This window comes from Triturus cristatus, chromosome 5_1 (assembly GCF_964204655.1).
Source record: "Triturus cristatus chromosome 5_1, aTriCri1.1, whole genome shotgun sequence".
In the NCBI taxonomy this organism is placed as follows: domain Eukaryota; kingdom Metazoa; phylum Chordata; class Amphibia; order Caudata; family Salamandridae; genus Triturus; species Triturus cristatus.
Genome location: NC_140587.1, coordinates 412539974 through 412556976, shown reverse-complemented (window position 1 = coordinate 412556976; position 17003 = coordinate 412539974). Strand labels below are relative to the sequence as shown.

Here is a 17003-nt window from a genome sequence, read left to right as displayed (position 1 = left end):
AGGTAAGTATACGGACAGCAGATTTTGGGACTGTGGTGTACTCAGATGGTGGAAGAAACAGCAGTTCGGAACAGTAGTTGAGAAGAGATAGTCTGCTTTTCTTATGGAGTTTGAGCAGAAAGGGTTTTTCTTCAGTGACCATAGTGTTTTGTGCACACGGTCTTGGGTCAGATGTTTGTTGGGTTACGAATGCACTGCAAGGACCAGGGGGCATGCGTGTTTATACGAGCGTAAACAAGAGAGAGAGAGGCAGCGAGAGAAAAAGAGTGGGGAGGTGTACAAAGTTTGTTGTAATAAAGTAGGATCGTGGCACACTGGAAAAGGTTGCTAGAAGAGTCTTTATTAGTTAACAGCAGGTATCTTCATGTAAAACGTCTTACCCACACAGCTCCAGCAGCAACTGAACTCTGGGTGTTCCAGAGCAACTCAAACTAGATGAAGGCTCTCGAATGAGGAACTCTAGTGACCAAGTGGGGAATAGAACATGATGACACGCAGGTCATTACACTTGTACTGTCGAAATGAAAGAGTTTTTTGAGTGGTGTGTTAAGGCCAGGAGGATGCAGGTGGAGCCTGGGATGAATAAGGTTCAGAGTTCGAGAGATGATGGGTGGTAAAGGTTTAGGGTTTATGTAGCTAGGCTATATTGGTCTTTGGGGTAAAAAGGTAGTGCTAGTCTTCAAATGGTATTGTATGTAGAAGGTAGGGATGGGAGAGTAGAATGGTTGAGGAGTTTTTGGAGGTTATATCGCAGATTGTTGCAGGACTTTGCCATATTAAGGGGCAAGGATGCAGGAATCATTCATGCAATAGATGTGACTTACAATGATGGTTTTACCAGCGAGGAGGTATGAGGTGAGATGAGAAAAGGATGATTATGTGTGGTACACAGTAGTGTGCAGGTGAGCGCTAGAGGAAGCCAGTAGGTGGGGGTACACGGGTGGGCAGAAGCTGAATATATGTGTGCAGCGTTGGCATTTTTTACATCTCAGGGTCTAACGATACTTCTGCTTCATATTGTTCCCATATGCAGATGGTGCACAGGGGTCAATGGATGGGTGAATGAGTGAAGACACGCAGCATAGGGAGGTAAGAGGCGGGAAGCTACATGGATTGGTGGACAGATCTGGTGTCTTGATAGTTGGTTAGCAGATAAATACATGTTTTGTAAAACGGGGTTTCGATACAAGTCAGGAACAGAGAAAAGTTGTGGACTATGAGTTGTTCAGAAGGCTGGGTAGTTCTGTTGGTTTCTTGGTAACAGGGCCTAGTTGCCCTAGTTGCTTGAGTTTATGGACGCAGGAGTAAGGTAGTTGGGCAGGGAATGGTGGTTAGAGATGGGAGGATTTTCTGTAAGGGGTAAAATGGCAGAGAGGAAAATAGGTATTTCGTGGGGAAAGAAAATGTGCATGTTTTCCTGGGAATGGAGGTAGAGGCAGTTTGAGGGGTTGCAGAAGGAGTGGCTAGGTTCTAGGATGGACAAACTTGACCCTGAGTGGAGAGAAGAGGCATAGGCGAGCTGTGATGCCCTAAATGGGAGGTAAATTGGTAGATTAGATGAGGTAAGCAGACAAGGATGGGGCAGAGACTTAGGGGCATATTAACAAGCCAGGCGATAAAATTATCGCCGCTTTAGCGGCAGAAAACTGCCGCTAAAACGGCGATAATGGGCTTGATAATATGCTCTGTGGAATTCCAATTGAAGCCCATGTTAAATGTGAAGGACGTCTAACATGGGCTTCAATTGGAATTCCATAGATCATATTATCAAGCCCATTATCGCCGTTTTAGCGGCAGTTTTCTGCCGCTAAAGCGGCGATAATTTTATCGCCTGGCTTGATAATATGCCCCCTAGTTACTACGGGAAGGAGTTGAAGGGCAATTATTTGTCCAGCAGTTTTGGGTTGAGAGACTGAAAAGAATTTAATGGGTAATTAACTCCACATTTTGTAAAGCGTGAACGGGTGATAAGTTTGCGCTGTGATTAATTCCACATTTTGTAGAGCGCAAACTTATCACACCTAAGGGTTCCCAGGCACTGGGGTCTGTTGGGTGATTAAGTGACTTAATGCCCAGTGTCACATGATGCTGAACTGAGCTGCACCAGCAATTGAACCATGAGCCCTGCTCTCCAGAGTCAGCCACTCTAGCCGCTGGGCCACACCTTGTTTGTGGGTTGTTAGTATTGGAGGATGTTTGGGGGTTAGAATATTTTTGTATTGGCGAGGCGCTGGTTTGTTAGGTTTAATATATGCGGCCAGCTTGTTTTTTATTGAGGTAAGAACAGACTGTTTCAGTAAAGTGGTCTCTTTCACACTTAAGGAATTGCCTGTTGTGATTTCACCCTCTTATCTAATTGTGCAGGCACTTGCAGTCATTTTAACATGTGACAAATAGAGTTTATGACGGGGTGCTGGAGAGGTGCGAGTTAACATATTTATGGGAGAAGTGGGGTTTGCTAGGAAGAAACAAGGGGCTATCTCTCACTGAAGGACAAAATGAAAGTCAATGTCGAACAGTCCAGGCCATTATTTCAGTCTTGCAGATGAGATTCTGCGAGGGCTCGCGCATGGCATATTGTCACAAGGATGTGGAGTATATTGCTGCTATTGCAGCTTTCTGCTGCTTTGAAAATTCCGAGCGATGGGGCTTGAATAGCAGACCTGAGATGAATCTGGAAGACACAACCGTGAGAGGCGTCTGTGCCACCAGGCCTGCCTTGCTAGATTTCCCTCAGCCTCTCTCGCTGGCTCGGGCTGGAGAAGCGAAGCACGCGCCGGAGGAGTCAGTGCTTGAAAGCCCTTGGAAGGCTGCAGACGTCTGCTCTACTGTGCTACGCAGGATGTAAGACTTGGCGGGAGTCCCAGAGGCTGCAGTTCCCGGAGAAGCTTCTAAACGGTGTCAGGGAAAAGGCCAAACATATGGCGGGCTGTTGGCTGTTCACGGAGCGGATGCTGCAGCCACAGGCTGCAGACAGCAGTGAGACTGGGATTTCTTGACAGAGGGGGCATGAACCTTATGGACGTGGGCCCGGTGCAGGGGCAAACTTAGAAGCACTGAGGGCGTAGGCTAGAATCCAGGCAATGCTGATAGGTTAAAATAAAACATTTTATAGGAGGAAAAAATGTTAGAAAAATAGTGCAATTGATACCTTTGAACCACTTTTATTAATAACTTTTTTTTTCAAAATAGCAAAAATAGTGTATACTTCTTGGGCAGGTGTTGAGAGGTGAGTCTGTTATATCCCGGCCCAAATATTTTCCCACTTAATTAACAAACATTTACACTTGCAAGAAATATCTATTCCCGTTTTCAAAATCGAGATACATTTAACTGAGGAAATTGTAAAAGCGAGACACTCATTTCCTGTTACACTAGCAGACAATGGATGAGTGCAGCTGTGTATTTTTAGCACCCACCAGCCTGAACCCAGCTATTTTTATGGACATGAGACAAATGTAAGAGAAACAACATGTACGTCGATTCACCAAAATGTTAGGGGTACCGGAAGTGACATCATGCGCCCTTTGACCTGTGATGACAGCACAGGAAGAGACTGCACATAACATTGGCCTTGCTGGTTTTACAGGAAGTGATGTCATGGGAGTGCATGCCCTGATGACATCACAGGAGGTGGCATCACTGAAAATAAAAACACGAAATAAGAACAAAATTACACAATAGGCTCCGAACAGACTTGCTGCTTTGGCTGGATTGGCGGTGCGATGGGGTGGGGGGTGTGCTATGTTCATTTGTTTAGTGGGGTTGCATTTTTTATGCACGTCCCTTATGTAATTTTCTTTTGGTATTTCATGAGAAAAATGTCAAAGCCAGGATTTTGTTTATTGATGCTACGGAAGTCTCTGGGTTACAGAGCTCCGCTACATGTGTATTTGACGAATAAAATTGTTTTACAAAAAAAAAATTACACAATAGGTTCAAATTAAAAAAATAACAAAGATGTTAAAATAAATATAACCCTATTTTAATCATCACACACATATTCATTAGGATGCCAACATGATATGTCAAATTTGTAGCCATCACATGCTCAGGGGTAGGCACCTTATGCCAGACAGCCTAATTAAAGCCTCACATGCTAAACAAAGCCCCCAAATGCTAAGGCAGCACTACAACTGGAAGCTTCCATCGGGGACTCCGGTTAGGGACTGCATGGGCAGTGTTGTTCTTGCCTCAATACTGTGATACCAGTGCACAGTACAAGTCAGAAGAGGTCCAGCTTCGGGGGGGCGTGGCTTGGAGCCCGGCAAACATGGCGGCGTTGCAGTGAGGCTCCCGGACCTGCGCAAGTGAACTGCGCTCAGAGAGAGCTATTTGCGAAGCTTCCCGGAGGACCCTGCGGGTGAACTAATGCTTGCAATGATGTGGCCTCTTCTACCGCTTTTCCGGTAAATTTGACGGCATTATTTGAAGACGAACGCGTGTCTGAGATGTCGCGCTGTAACTGCCGCCATTTTGTTTCTTCTAACGCGATGCGAGCGTTTCTTTACCCCCATGAGTGGCGATTTTATCTTCCACTAATACACATATTAGACCCCCCTCATGCTTTGGCCGTGTGATATCTTCTCTCAACAGGGGTCTACAACGGCGCAGTAGCCCAGTTTCACCCCACCTTTCCACAAGTGCTGGGGTGTTGTGGTTACGGCCGCCATTTTGTGCTTCACTTCTAATTTCATTGTGATAATTCTCCAGCACTAATAAGAGGCGCACTAGCTCTACTCTTACACCCCTCTCATATGTGATGCCTCTTTGCTTTATGCACACGATTTAGACAATTTGTATTGCTTTTTCAAGTAGTTCAATTGCTCATTCTGTGGTGGTTACTAAACAGTCTCTCGACATATAAAGGTTCCTAATACTTTTTGGAATGTTTTATCTTCAACATCCATTCTGAAGGCGTTGTCCCGTTCAGCTGTACATTCTTTCAGCCAGGTTTTTCTCCTCTTTGCCAGCTTCCTCACTTTCAAACTCTGTATCTGCTTTCTGGACTCTCGATATTACAGTTTGATGGGCAGAACAAAAGGCACCCTCTCTGCTACTTCGAAACCAAAGCTTATCTCCATCAAAAACTCAACAATTTTTTCTTTTTTTTGTTTGTTTAAGAAGCTTTATTTAATCATAACAAAACAGTGGCATACATTAAAGGCCTAAAAAAATAACAATAATAGAATATCATGTAAATAAAATATAGTAGGCAGTAAATCAGAGAAGAAAGCTATTTATATTTTGGGAAATGAAAGAAAGGGAGGGAGGAAAGGGAAAGGATGGGGTATAAAACATCTAAAATAATCCAAATATACGTCAAACCTTATGCTCATAAGAAACAAAGAATGTAAAAAGCAAACAACTGTTGAATAGGTATATTACCAAAATAGTAAGAGAGGAGGAAAGATAATACAAAGAGGAAGAAAATTAAGGGGGTTGGAAATTTTCAGAACGATGATGAGAAACAGTATTGACTGCAACTATATTTAAATAATTAGTTAATGGCATCCAAAAACATCGCTATTTACATGTAAATTACATTGGGAGGCTTTAGCCACATCCAATATATGGTATTGACATACAATATTCCACCATGACTTTGTCGAAAGTTTAGATAAACATTTCCAATTCATTGTAATTTGTTGAAACGCTAGAGCCAACATAAGATCAAACAGCCCTCTTTCATAGGAAGGTAGAAGAATGGATTCTGAAAGACTTCCCATAAAGAGAAGAACATTGGATAGTGGTGAATGAATCTGGAAAATTTTTGATAAACGATCCCAGATTTGCGACCAAAAAGACAGAACAGGAGGACATGAAGAAAGGAGATGGGAGAGATCTGCTGACGAAAAATCACAGGATCAGCATTTCTTACCGTTGGTATGTGTGAAAGTAGCTATGGAAACAGGAGTGAAATATAATCTATGATATAGAAAAAACATAGATTGAGTAGTGGAAGCAGATCGTGAAATCCTCAGCGACCGAGCCCAAATCTTATTCCACATATCAGTACTCCATTGGAAGCCTAAATCCAATTCCCAAGCTAGTTCCATATTAGTCTTATCTCGATCTGGGTTTGGGGAGTAAAAGAATTTGTAATTAAGGAAGCTTTTGGATTTAATGCTAACATTTTAAGAAGTGAATCATAAGTAATGGGAACAATGTCAGAAGGAAGAGAATAAAAAATGTTAAAAAGTAATTCCATGAGTATGGAGAATTTATGCAAAAAAGATCGGGGACAATTAAATGTAACCTGAAAGTCAGGAAAAGAACAGGGAGGAGTACTTTCAAACAAGTCCTTAACCCAAGAAATCCCCTTAGCTCTCCATGAGGACCAGTAGATAGGTCTATTATTAATAGTTATAAGACAATTATGCCACAAAGGAGAATGGAGGAAAATACTTCTGGATATTATTTTTGGTTGAAAATGAGATTTTAAAAGAGAGCATGTGTGCTTAAAGAGTGGAGGTGAGGTGTGGGTATTCTTGGCAGTAAAGGAAAGAATTTCCTTGGTCGAGAAAGGAGTAAACAGACATCGCTCAATAGTGACCCAAAGAGGAGTAAAAGGAGAAGACTCCGTAAGAAGCCAATGAGAAGCTTGTTTTAAACCAAAAGCTTTATGATATAATCGAAAATCCGGAAAGTTTACTCCACCCACAAGTTTGGGTTTTCTAAGCTGAAGTAAAGAGAGTCTAGATTTTTTGTTTTTCCATAGAAATTGAGAGAGGAGAGAGTCTATTTTTTTAAAGAAAGTGTGAGGGACATGAATAGGAATCATTGAAAAATAATACAAAAGTATGGGGGTAATCATCATCTTAATAGAATCAAGGCGACCCCACCAGGAGAGGAAAAGAGGATTCCAGGACGTGAAGAGTTTAGATATACGATCAAGTGCTACATTCATATTCAATTTAACCGAATCGGTAATAGAATTGGAAAACCAGATACCAAGATATTTGATTTTGGAATTATTCCAATGAAAACCAGTAGATTTGAATTGTTGTTTGAGGCAAAATTTTGTAATTGGCAGAACTTCTGTTTTATCAGAATGGATTTTATAACCTGATACCGCCGAGAAATCGGAGATTTCTTGCAATAGTGAAGGTACAGAAGAGCCCGGATTGGAAATAAAAAGCAAAATATCATCAGCATATGCAGATAATTTCAGGTGACGATCTCCATATGGAAAACCAAAGATAGAGGGATTCTGACGTATACGAGAAAGAAAAGGTCAAGAGAGAGAACGAACAAAAGGGTGGACAATGGACAGCCTTGCCTGACCCCCCTATGAAGCAAGAAACGTTGCGAAATTTGACCATTAACAATAGTAAAAGCCGAAGGAGTAGAATAAAGGAGAGAAATAAGAGATATAAATTTAGAACCGAAACCATGCCATTTAAGAGATTTAAACATAAAAGACCAATCTACCCTATCAAAAGCTTTTTCCGCATCAATGGAGATCGCCGCAAGCGGAAAGGATAGAGAAGGGGCCTTATTGAGAACATTGAAAAAAAGACGAGAGTTATCAGAGGTTAGTCTACCTTTAACAAATCCACATTGTTCAAGGCCTATTAAATGAGGAAGGAAGGAATCAAGGCGTAATGCTAAAAGTTTAGAAAATATTTTATAATCAACATCTATCAAGGAAATGGGGCGTTAGTTTTTGCAGAATTTGGGATCTTTGCCTTCCTTATGAATAAGACAGATGGAAGCTTCTATGAAAGTACCACTTGCCGCACCAGTAGAAGAAAAATGTTGGAAAAGGTGAAAAAGTTTTGGTAATAGGAGATTGGAAAAATGAAGGTAAAATTCTACCGAGAAACCATCAGGGCCAGGGGATTTATTTTTCTTTACAGAGTTTAAGGAAGAAGAGATTTCCTGTAATGAGAAATCTATGTCAAGAGAGGAAAAGTCAAGATCTGAAGAAGGAGGAGAAGGGATAGTCCTGATATATTCATGGATAAGTGTATCAGTTGGGGTGATTCAGTAGTATACAGGACAGTATAAAATTTTGTGAATTCAGCTGAGATATCCTTATCTTTAAAAAGATGTTTACCGTCAGTAGAGTGAATAGATTCAATGAAAGTTTTCTCTTTTCTGGATTTTAAATAATTAGCAAGAAGTGAGCCAACCTTATTGCGACCACCATAATACCTGGCACTGCTACGAAGCATGGTAAAGGAGGCTCTGTCAGTAGAGATTCTATTAAACTCCATCTTAGCTCGAATGAGTTGTTGCAGATTAGAGTCGGATGAGGAAGTGTAAAACTGGTGTTCTAAACGTTTGATAGAAGATAATAAAGCCTTATGCTTATGAGAAGATTGTTTCTTTTTCTTAGAGACAAAATCAATTATAAATCCTCGAGCAGCTGCCTTAAAACTATCCCACACCAAAACAGGAGATATAGAAGTATCTTCATTGATGGAAAAAAATTCTTCAGAAAAGGAAGTGAAGGAAGAGGAAAAAACAGGATCCTGTAAGAGATAATTATTAAATCTCCACCTAGACATTTTAGAGTGGGGAGGAAGTAAATCGAAATCAGCGACCACCGGAGCATGATCTGAAATCAAAATGGGCTCAATCATGGAGGAATCACGGTTTTAGGCTAAGGATTTTGAAAGAAATATGTAATCAATCCGGGATAGGGATCCATGTGGAGGGGGAAAAAAAGAAAATTCTAATTGATCTGGATTACATTATCTCCATGTATCAACCAGTTGAGTCTGAATGATAGTGTTAAGAAATTGTTTGTGGGTTTTGTGGGGGATAAAACGTACCTGGGATTTGCGATCAATAAAAGGGTCTATAATTTGGTTACAATCCCCTCCAAGTATAAAAAATTCATCCTTATGTTGAAAATATTTAACTGTAATAGACGGCCAAAAGGAGGAATTAGGTTGAGTCGGGCCATAGAGGTTAAACACAGTGAGATGGATGTTGTTAATTAATAATTTAACCAAAATCCACCTTCCATCGGAGTCCGTGTCCTGTGTGACAACAGTGCATTTCAGTCTTTTATGGCATAGAATTACAACTCCATTCTTTTTTGTGTTGGTAGGGGAGGTCATTACTAAACCAACCCAGTTACGTTTAAGTTTAAGAGCTTCAGCCTCAGATAAATGAGTTTCCTGTAACAAAACTAAATAAGGATTATAGGAGGCTAAATGTGAAAGAATTCTCTACCTCTTTATAGGGTTATTAAAACCTTTTACATTCCATGTAATAACTCTAAATTGTAAATATTAACATCATAAAAACAAGAGTATATTATTGAAAGACACAAATGCAATTGAGCATAAAAAATATAATGAGTAGAAGGAAATTTGGAGGAGATAAGTGGTAGTAATAAGAAGAAATGGTAAGAAATAAAGAAACAGAAGAAAAAAGATGGAAAAGAAAAAAGAAAGAAAACAGAACAATGAAGGGGTAAGGAAAGGAGAGCTAAGAGAAGACAGTACATATCCAAAAGGGATAACTGCAAAAACGTACCTGAAGGGGATAAAGGAAGTAACACAAGGGCTAGGACGACGTACAACAAGATGGGATACCCAATCCGGAAGCTCCGGACCGTATCAGGACAGGAAGAAATACGAAAATGAACCAAATAGTTTAGATAACAACAAATGACCTGCGTGGATACAAAAGGGAAAACAAACAAGCATCAAATAGGAGGGATAAAATAACAATATTAATACGAATCAAGACAGTGTAAGGAAAGGGAGAAACTGCATATGTGAACTGTAAAACCTATATATTAAAGAGTATAAAGAATTAACAAGAGTAGCACCACAAAGCAATTTAAAGTGAGGTTGACAGAACCGAAGGTAAGTATTAAAGAAAGACATAAAAGAACAAAATAGTTAAGATGAGAGACAAAGTAAAGCAGAGCTAAAACATACAGGATAGCTAAGATGAAGAGAGGGAGGAAAAACAAAACAGTAAGAATATAAAACAGGACCAGCAACTAGAGTTTAACAAAGAGAGAGTCAAAAAAGAGAGAGATATTTCAAAACAAACAAAGAAAACAGGAGAAACCGAAATGGAAATGTATAAAAATTCTAACAGCGACCCTATAGAGAATTACATAAAAATACAATTATGGTTATGAATAGTCAACCAGAAGAAGGACCCGCAATATCCATACTGCTTGCAGTATGGGAGTGAATGAATTTCCTGAGTTCCGCCGGATCTTCAAATGTTGAAGTGTTGTTCTGAAAAGTCACCTTGAACGTACAGGGATGAAAAAGACCATAACGAGCTCCAAGGGTGCGAAGAGGAGCACGAAGAGTGAGAAACTCCTTCCGTCTGGCTGCAGTAGCGTTAGAAACATCTTGGGAGAGAAAGACCCTTTGGCCAAGCCAAGAAAGTTGATGTTTAGACCTGGCAGCGGAAAGGACTGATAGCAAATCAGTAAATTTCAAAAAAAGAATAATAACACCCCTGGGTCTGACTGATGAAGCAGAGAGGGATGGACGAGGACCGAGTCTGTGAGCTCTCTGAATGCTGAGGGACGTTGAAGATGGCATTTCCAACAGCTTCAGTAAAAAGGAAGAAAAAAAGGAGACCGGATCGTCTCCCTCTAGAGACTCAGGTAATCCATAAATGCGCAGGTTGTTTCTTCTGTTCCGGTTTTCCAAGTCCACAGTATGTTGCTGGAGCCTGTGTACCTCTTTTTCCAAAGAAGTAATTCTTTGAGAGACACCTTGAACAACTGAAATTTGCTGTTCGACTGTAGACATTCTATTCTCCATGGAGAGCCATTTCTCCTCTGGAGATTGCATTCTGTTGTTGGTTTCCTCAACAACCGGTCGTATAGCTCGAATCTCCTCTAATAACAGTTCCATATAGTAGGAGAGGACCTATCTGGAGAAGGAGGGTCATTCTTCAAGCGTTTAGTGGCTGAAGATGCAGGAGAAGGTTTGTTGGCCACAGGCTGTGCTGAAGAAGTGCGGGGAGATGGAACTCCAGCCATCTCTCCAGTATTAAGAGACGGATGTACTGCTTGTAATTGTGTAGGAGACGAGTTTGAGGCACGTAGCTTAGGAGTAAAAACAAATTGAGGTTTGCACAGTTTTCCCATAGGAGGCACGATCATCTCACTTAAAAACAATTATTGTAGTAAGTTCTCTGAGAAGAAGAGACCAGTGGTCGTAAGTAGTAAAACAGAGGAAAAATGATAAAATGTAGCAGGAACCATTCAAGAAAAAGAAATTACGCTGTAATATTCAGAGGATGCAACAGCTGAAGAGACAGCAAAGATAACCCATGCAAAATTATGAGGAGCAGTTGTAGTGACACGATAATGGCAGCAAAATGAAGAGCATCCTGAGGCATGTATAAACAGCAGAGGAAAAGTCACAGGCAATTTTGTTGCTGAGGTTATGGAATTGTCCACTAGTAAAAAGTAGCAGCAGGCATTAAGCAAGCTGCGTCACGAGCGCTAAGAGCATCTAGATAGTGAATTATGTGCATTGCATCAGGAGAGCCGGGCGTCAGACAAAATGGCGGTTAATTTTGAAGGGAGAGCGTCTTGAGGCATGTATAAACAGCAGAGGAAAAGTCACAGGCAATTTTATTGCTGAGGTTCTGGAATTGTCCACTAGTAGAAAGTGGCAGCAGTCATTAAGCAAGTTGCGTCACAGGCGCTAAGAGTATCTAGAAACTAGTGAATTATGCGCACTGCATCAGGAGAGCCGGGCGTCAGACAAAATGGCGGTTAAATTTGAAGGGAGAGCGTCAGAAGGAAAATGCGGGAAAAGCGCGACGCACTGCAAGGCTGAAAGCAGCTCACCAAAGTCTCTTCATGTTCCGGTGTCCGATGCGGGGCAGCTTGATGAAGGAAAGCGCGGAAAAAGTATTGTTTACATTGTCGAAGAGTCCCGATGAAGCGGAGCGACTCCGCTAGGCGGTCATCTTGCTAAGCGCCGAAACCGGACCCCTCAACAATTTTTTCTGAACGCTCTAATTTGGAAAATTTGGGGGTTCTTGATATAGACCAGTGCAACACAGATATGGAGCCCACGCAGATAACAACAGGAAAGTCTAATGTGAAACGCTTGAAGAAAGACCCCCCTCACCACCCAAACCGGCTTCCCCAGTCTCAATGGACTTATTACTTCAGGAAATAAGAGCCCTCAGACCTTTCGTAGAGGAAAGAAACACCAAATTACAAATCCTCTCAGATAACTGGTCGCAGAATGTTTCCTCCTTTCATGACACCACCAAATGCGTTACCTCCTTACATTCTCAAGTATTAACACTACAAAAACAAGTCAAGGACCTTGAAAATCGAAATAGGAGAAACAACATACACATTTATAATTTGGCAGAAGGGGTTGAAGGTACAGATCCTATTGCTTTCTTTAAATCTTTTCTTCCCAAGATTCTTCTTTTGCCAGAAGGCACCACATTGAACATACAACGCACTCACAGATTGGTTCGTTTTGCCACTAATACTTCATCTTCACAGAGGCCGAGAGGTGTCAGTTTGTACTTTCTGGAGTACACAGATCTGTTAAAGGTTCTGGCTGCTGCCAGGGCTATTCAAAAAATGTCTTGGTCTGGTGCTACATTATTTTTTGCACAGGATTATTCAAAAGCCACTGCGTCAAGACGTAAAGCCTTCCTCGACATGAGACCAGTCCTTCGTTCCATGGGTGCCAGATACGGTCTATTTCATCCATGCTTGTTTAAAGTCACTTACAATAACAAAACTGCTTCATACAATGATCCAGTACGTCTGCAAAGCTTCATTAATGCACACAAGACAGATCTCATGGACTCTTCAAGACCATCCTCCTCACATGATACTTGACTCGCCTAAGTCTCTTATTTGAGCTATCATTTTCTCGTTGACTGCAGGATTTATGCTGTTATATATTTTTATTGGTTCTGCATTTTAGTGTTATCTTTGACAATGTTAACTAATATTACAAGATTTTGCCTCTTCTATGTTTATGTTTAGTATATAAGTTAAAGCTAATCCTATCATTTCATTTCTCTTTTGCTTCCACAGTTACGTTTATGTTTTGGCGTGTTCCCTTCCCGTTAAGTTCCAGTCCTCACTGGACGTCTCGTCTGCTCCATGTGGTTCCACCTACCCCTACATTCTTGTTCTCTTAGTGTAAGTATGTCATTCGTTTTGTCTTTCGTTTTCTGTTTTGGCTTACAATTTTTCTCTTTTTTCGAATTTGGTGTCTTTTATAATCTTATCCCGTTTTATTCTCTTTTATGCATATTATCACTTGTTATTCTAACACTCAGGCAGATGGCTAAGTGTTGAATTGTTGTTAAAGGATGTTCCAGTTTCTCTTCTTAATGTTTATGCCCCTACATGTGGTGAACCCTCTTTTTAGTCCACATTGGCGAAGCAAATTACACACTCCATGGAAGATAATTTTGTATTAGCTGGTGACTGTAATCAGGTTTTCGATCCATTTGTTGACAGAAACTCTAGATTCTCCTTTGTTCCCAATAAACCGCATAAATCCTTTGTTCACACAATTACTCAACATAAACTCCTAGATGCTTGGTGCTTATGTAATCCGACTACCAGAGAATATACTTTCTATTCCCCCACTCATCATACCCAGTCAAGAATTGATTATATTTTTGTCTCCCACAATATCTCACAAACACTCACACATGCAGAAATTGGCCCCATTTTACTCTCAGACCATGCTCCTGTTTCAATTGACATTGACATTATACCTAAAGCTTTACTCCCTAGGAGATGGCGTTTTAACAATGCTCTTCTTTTAAGCTCAGAGTTTACTGCTTCCTGCACTACTTTTTTTAATGAATATTTTGAATCCAATCAAACTGAGCACATGCTGTTTTCAACTATTTGAGATGCTCATAAAGCTTCAGCAAGAGATTTCATTATTGGTTTTGTTGCCAAGAAACGCAGAATTGCACGTACACATACTAAAAATCTCCTTCACGACATCAAGAAATTAGAACCTTCTTATTACACGTCCCACTCGAAAGATTGCTTAACAGCCCTTATAAATGCTAAATTGCTATTTAACAAGAAATCGACTGATGACGCATCATTATACTTGTTAAAGTCCAGTGCAAAGTTTTATGGAGGTAGAAATAAAGCTGGGAAAATATTGGCCAATTACTTAAAAGTCAGGCAGAACAAATCAAACATAGAATCGATATACAACATAAATTCAAATTTAAAATTCAAAGATGCTGAAATTTTAAGCGAATTCTCCCTTTTACTTTTACAAATCTCTATACTCATCCGGAACACAACACACAGACCATTCCCTATCACATTTCTTTTCTAACATACCAAAACCCCATCTTTCTTCTCTGGATTTATCCCCTTTGGAGTCAAACATTACACAGCAAGAACTCCTAAATGCACTTCAACATCTTAAAAAAGATAAAGCACCGGGTCTGGATGGTTTTACCGTTTAATTTTATCTCCATTCTCCAAACTCCTATTGCCTAAATTGTACTCTTTAATGAATTCTTTTAGCTCCTTAAATAATTCCTCTGGATCTTTTTCAGATGCTCATATTTGCCTCATCCCCAAGGAAGGCAAAAAATCTAGATTTTGTAAAAACTACAGGCCTATCTCCCTTGTTAACATTGACTATAAAATCTTTTCTAAAACTTTAGCTCTCCGATTAGATTCCTACCTACCGATCTTGTTGGGAAAGGAACAGTCTGGCTTTGTTAAAGGATGATTTATCACAGACAATACACGACTTCTTTTTAACGTTTTATCCAAATCCTTCCGCCTAAAACAATCCTTAGTGGCAATTGCACTAGACGCGGAAAAAGCGTTTGATAGAGTTGAGTGGACTTATTTGTTTTATACTCTTAAATGGTTGGCTTTGGTCCTAAATTTACATCCTTAGTTTCTCTTCTTTATTCGAATCCTCGTGCTGCAGTTTGCCCTAACGGTTTGATTTCCTCATTCTTTGATTTAGGCAGAGGAGTTCGTCAAGGTTGCCCCTTATCTCCCTTCTTATTTAATTTGGCTCTGGAACCTTTTCTCTCCAAATTGCACCAAAACCCGAATTTACATGGTTTCCAAATGTTAAATTGTCATATTAAACTTGCAGCTTATGCTGACAATATCTTGCTTTTATATCAAATCCAAGTGAATCAATCCCTGCCTTTTTAGCGGGCGTTCAAGCATACTCCCTTATTTCTGGCTATAAGCTAAATAATGATAAAAGCAAAATTTTCCCCTTAACCAAATATACGTTTAAACCAGAATTTAGTGCTTCTAACTTCACATGGAGCCCCAATCATATTAAGTACTTAGGGCTACATATTACACCTTGTATTTCTGACACAGTAGCACTGTGCATGAATAAATGTATTCAAAAGATCTCAGACCCAACCGCTAAGTGGCATCCCCTTTACTTATCTTGGTGGGGACGCTTAGACACCATTAAGATCATGCTGTCGCCCATAGTTTTATACACTATCTCTAACATACCAGTTCCAATTCCTGTTAAATCATTTAAGAAAATCAATTCCATCCTCTCTTCCTTTTTATGGAACAACAAGAAACCCAGAATGTCTCTGATAAGGTTAATTCGCTCCAAAACAGAAGGTGGAGTTAATTTTCCCGATTTTCAGGTGTATCAGAAAGCATTCCTTTTTACGTCAGGCTTCTCTTTGGCTACTTGAACCCACAGATGACTGCCCCTTATGAACCTCAATTGAGCGTCTTTTTTTGTCTCCCCTTTCTTTTCATGAATATCTTTCTTTCTTATGCAAACCGCAGACCCTTTCTACACCTATAATTAAATTGACCTCCAAACTCCTTCAGTCATCATCTCCCCATACACATCACACTATAGATTCCTTCCTCAATTCAACCATTTGGCTTAATACAAACTTGCTTATTCACAATAAACCCTTTTATTGGAAAACTTGGAGACAGAAGGGATTACTTTGGGCCCACCAGTTATTCTCCCACTCAGTCTTTTTGTCTTTTCCCTCGCTTAGCCAACTGTTTAACTTACCTACTTAATTCACTCTCAAGTACAATCTTTTAAAGGAAGCAGTGATCACTACATATACCCAAATAACCAGTATACCTACTATTTCTAACAATTCAGATTCCCTTACGCAATTGTACACTCTGTTAAAGAATACACCCAAAGCTTCAGCCATATACAGTTTTTTACAGGGTAATGACACTATTAGGCAGAAATCCAGAATAGAGGAGTCGTGGGAACATGATTTTCAGACATCTTGGCTAATTCCTTTATGGAAGAACTTATGGATTAAGTTACAAAAATCCTCCAGAGCAGCAAACACAACACAAACATTATTTGTTGTATAAAATAGACTTTTATTATCACCACATGCTTTAAGTAAGAGTTTTTCAACTGTGCCAGATGTTTGCTGGACATGTTCTTCTCCAAACGCTGATTTATTCCATATGTTATTCTCCTGTCTATCTGTATGTAACTTCTGGAAACAGGTTTGAGCTCAAATTAACCTAATTTTCTAAGTTTCCTTTTTCTTTTGCCATTATTTCCTTAGGGAGTCTTTCAGCTGTTTGGGAAAATGTGATGTTTAATGTCAAAACCATTGATCTGTTATTAGCAGTTGCTTTTTAACAAATTACTATAAATTGGAAAGACTTCACAAAAATTTCTTATAGAGCCTGGTGGTACGCCGTTTGCCACAATCATAGGTTAGATACTACTTTTGTTTACCCTATAAATTTGGCAACGAAGCGTTTGGATTTGTGGTCACCTGTTACAATATTTCTTGATACAAGTGCCCAAAATTTCTCCCAGTTACAACCATCACAACAAGAAGTTCTTAAACCCCCCTGACCCCCTAATCGTTTCTAATATCTTTTTATAATTTATTGATATTCAGATTTTTTTTGTATTATTTGTATCTCATGTGCTGTTATTTATAAGTTTGATTCTTATACTCTCAATATGGCATATTTTGAATGTACCAATATGAGGTTATTATTTTGTATTTTTTAGAGACACCTTTAT

The 17003-nt window shown here is 39.9% G+C and overlaps 1 long non-coding RNA gene across 1 annotated transcript in view; it reads left to right on the top strand.

Annotated features, from left to right (window-relative positions):
* The window catches only part of LOC146830960 (uncharacterized), an 85240-nt gene that overhangs the window by 47517 nt on the left and 20720 nt on the right, over positions 1-17003 (top strand). The window contains exon 2 of the long non-coding RNA XR_014961217.1: positions 13022-13129. This is a non-coding gene — a long non-coding RNA (uncharacterized LOC146830960). The remainder of the gene's footprint in view (positions 1-13021; positions 13130-17003) is intronic.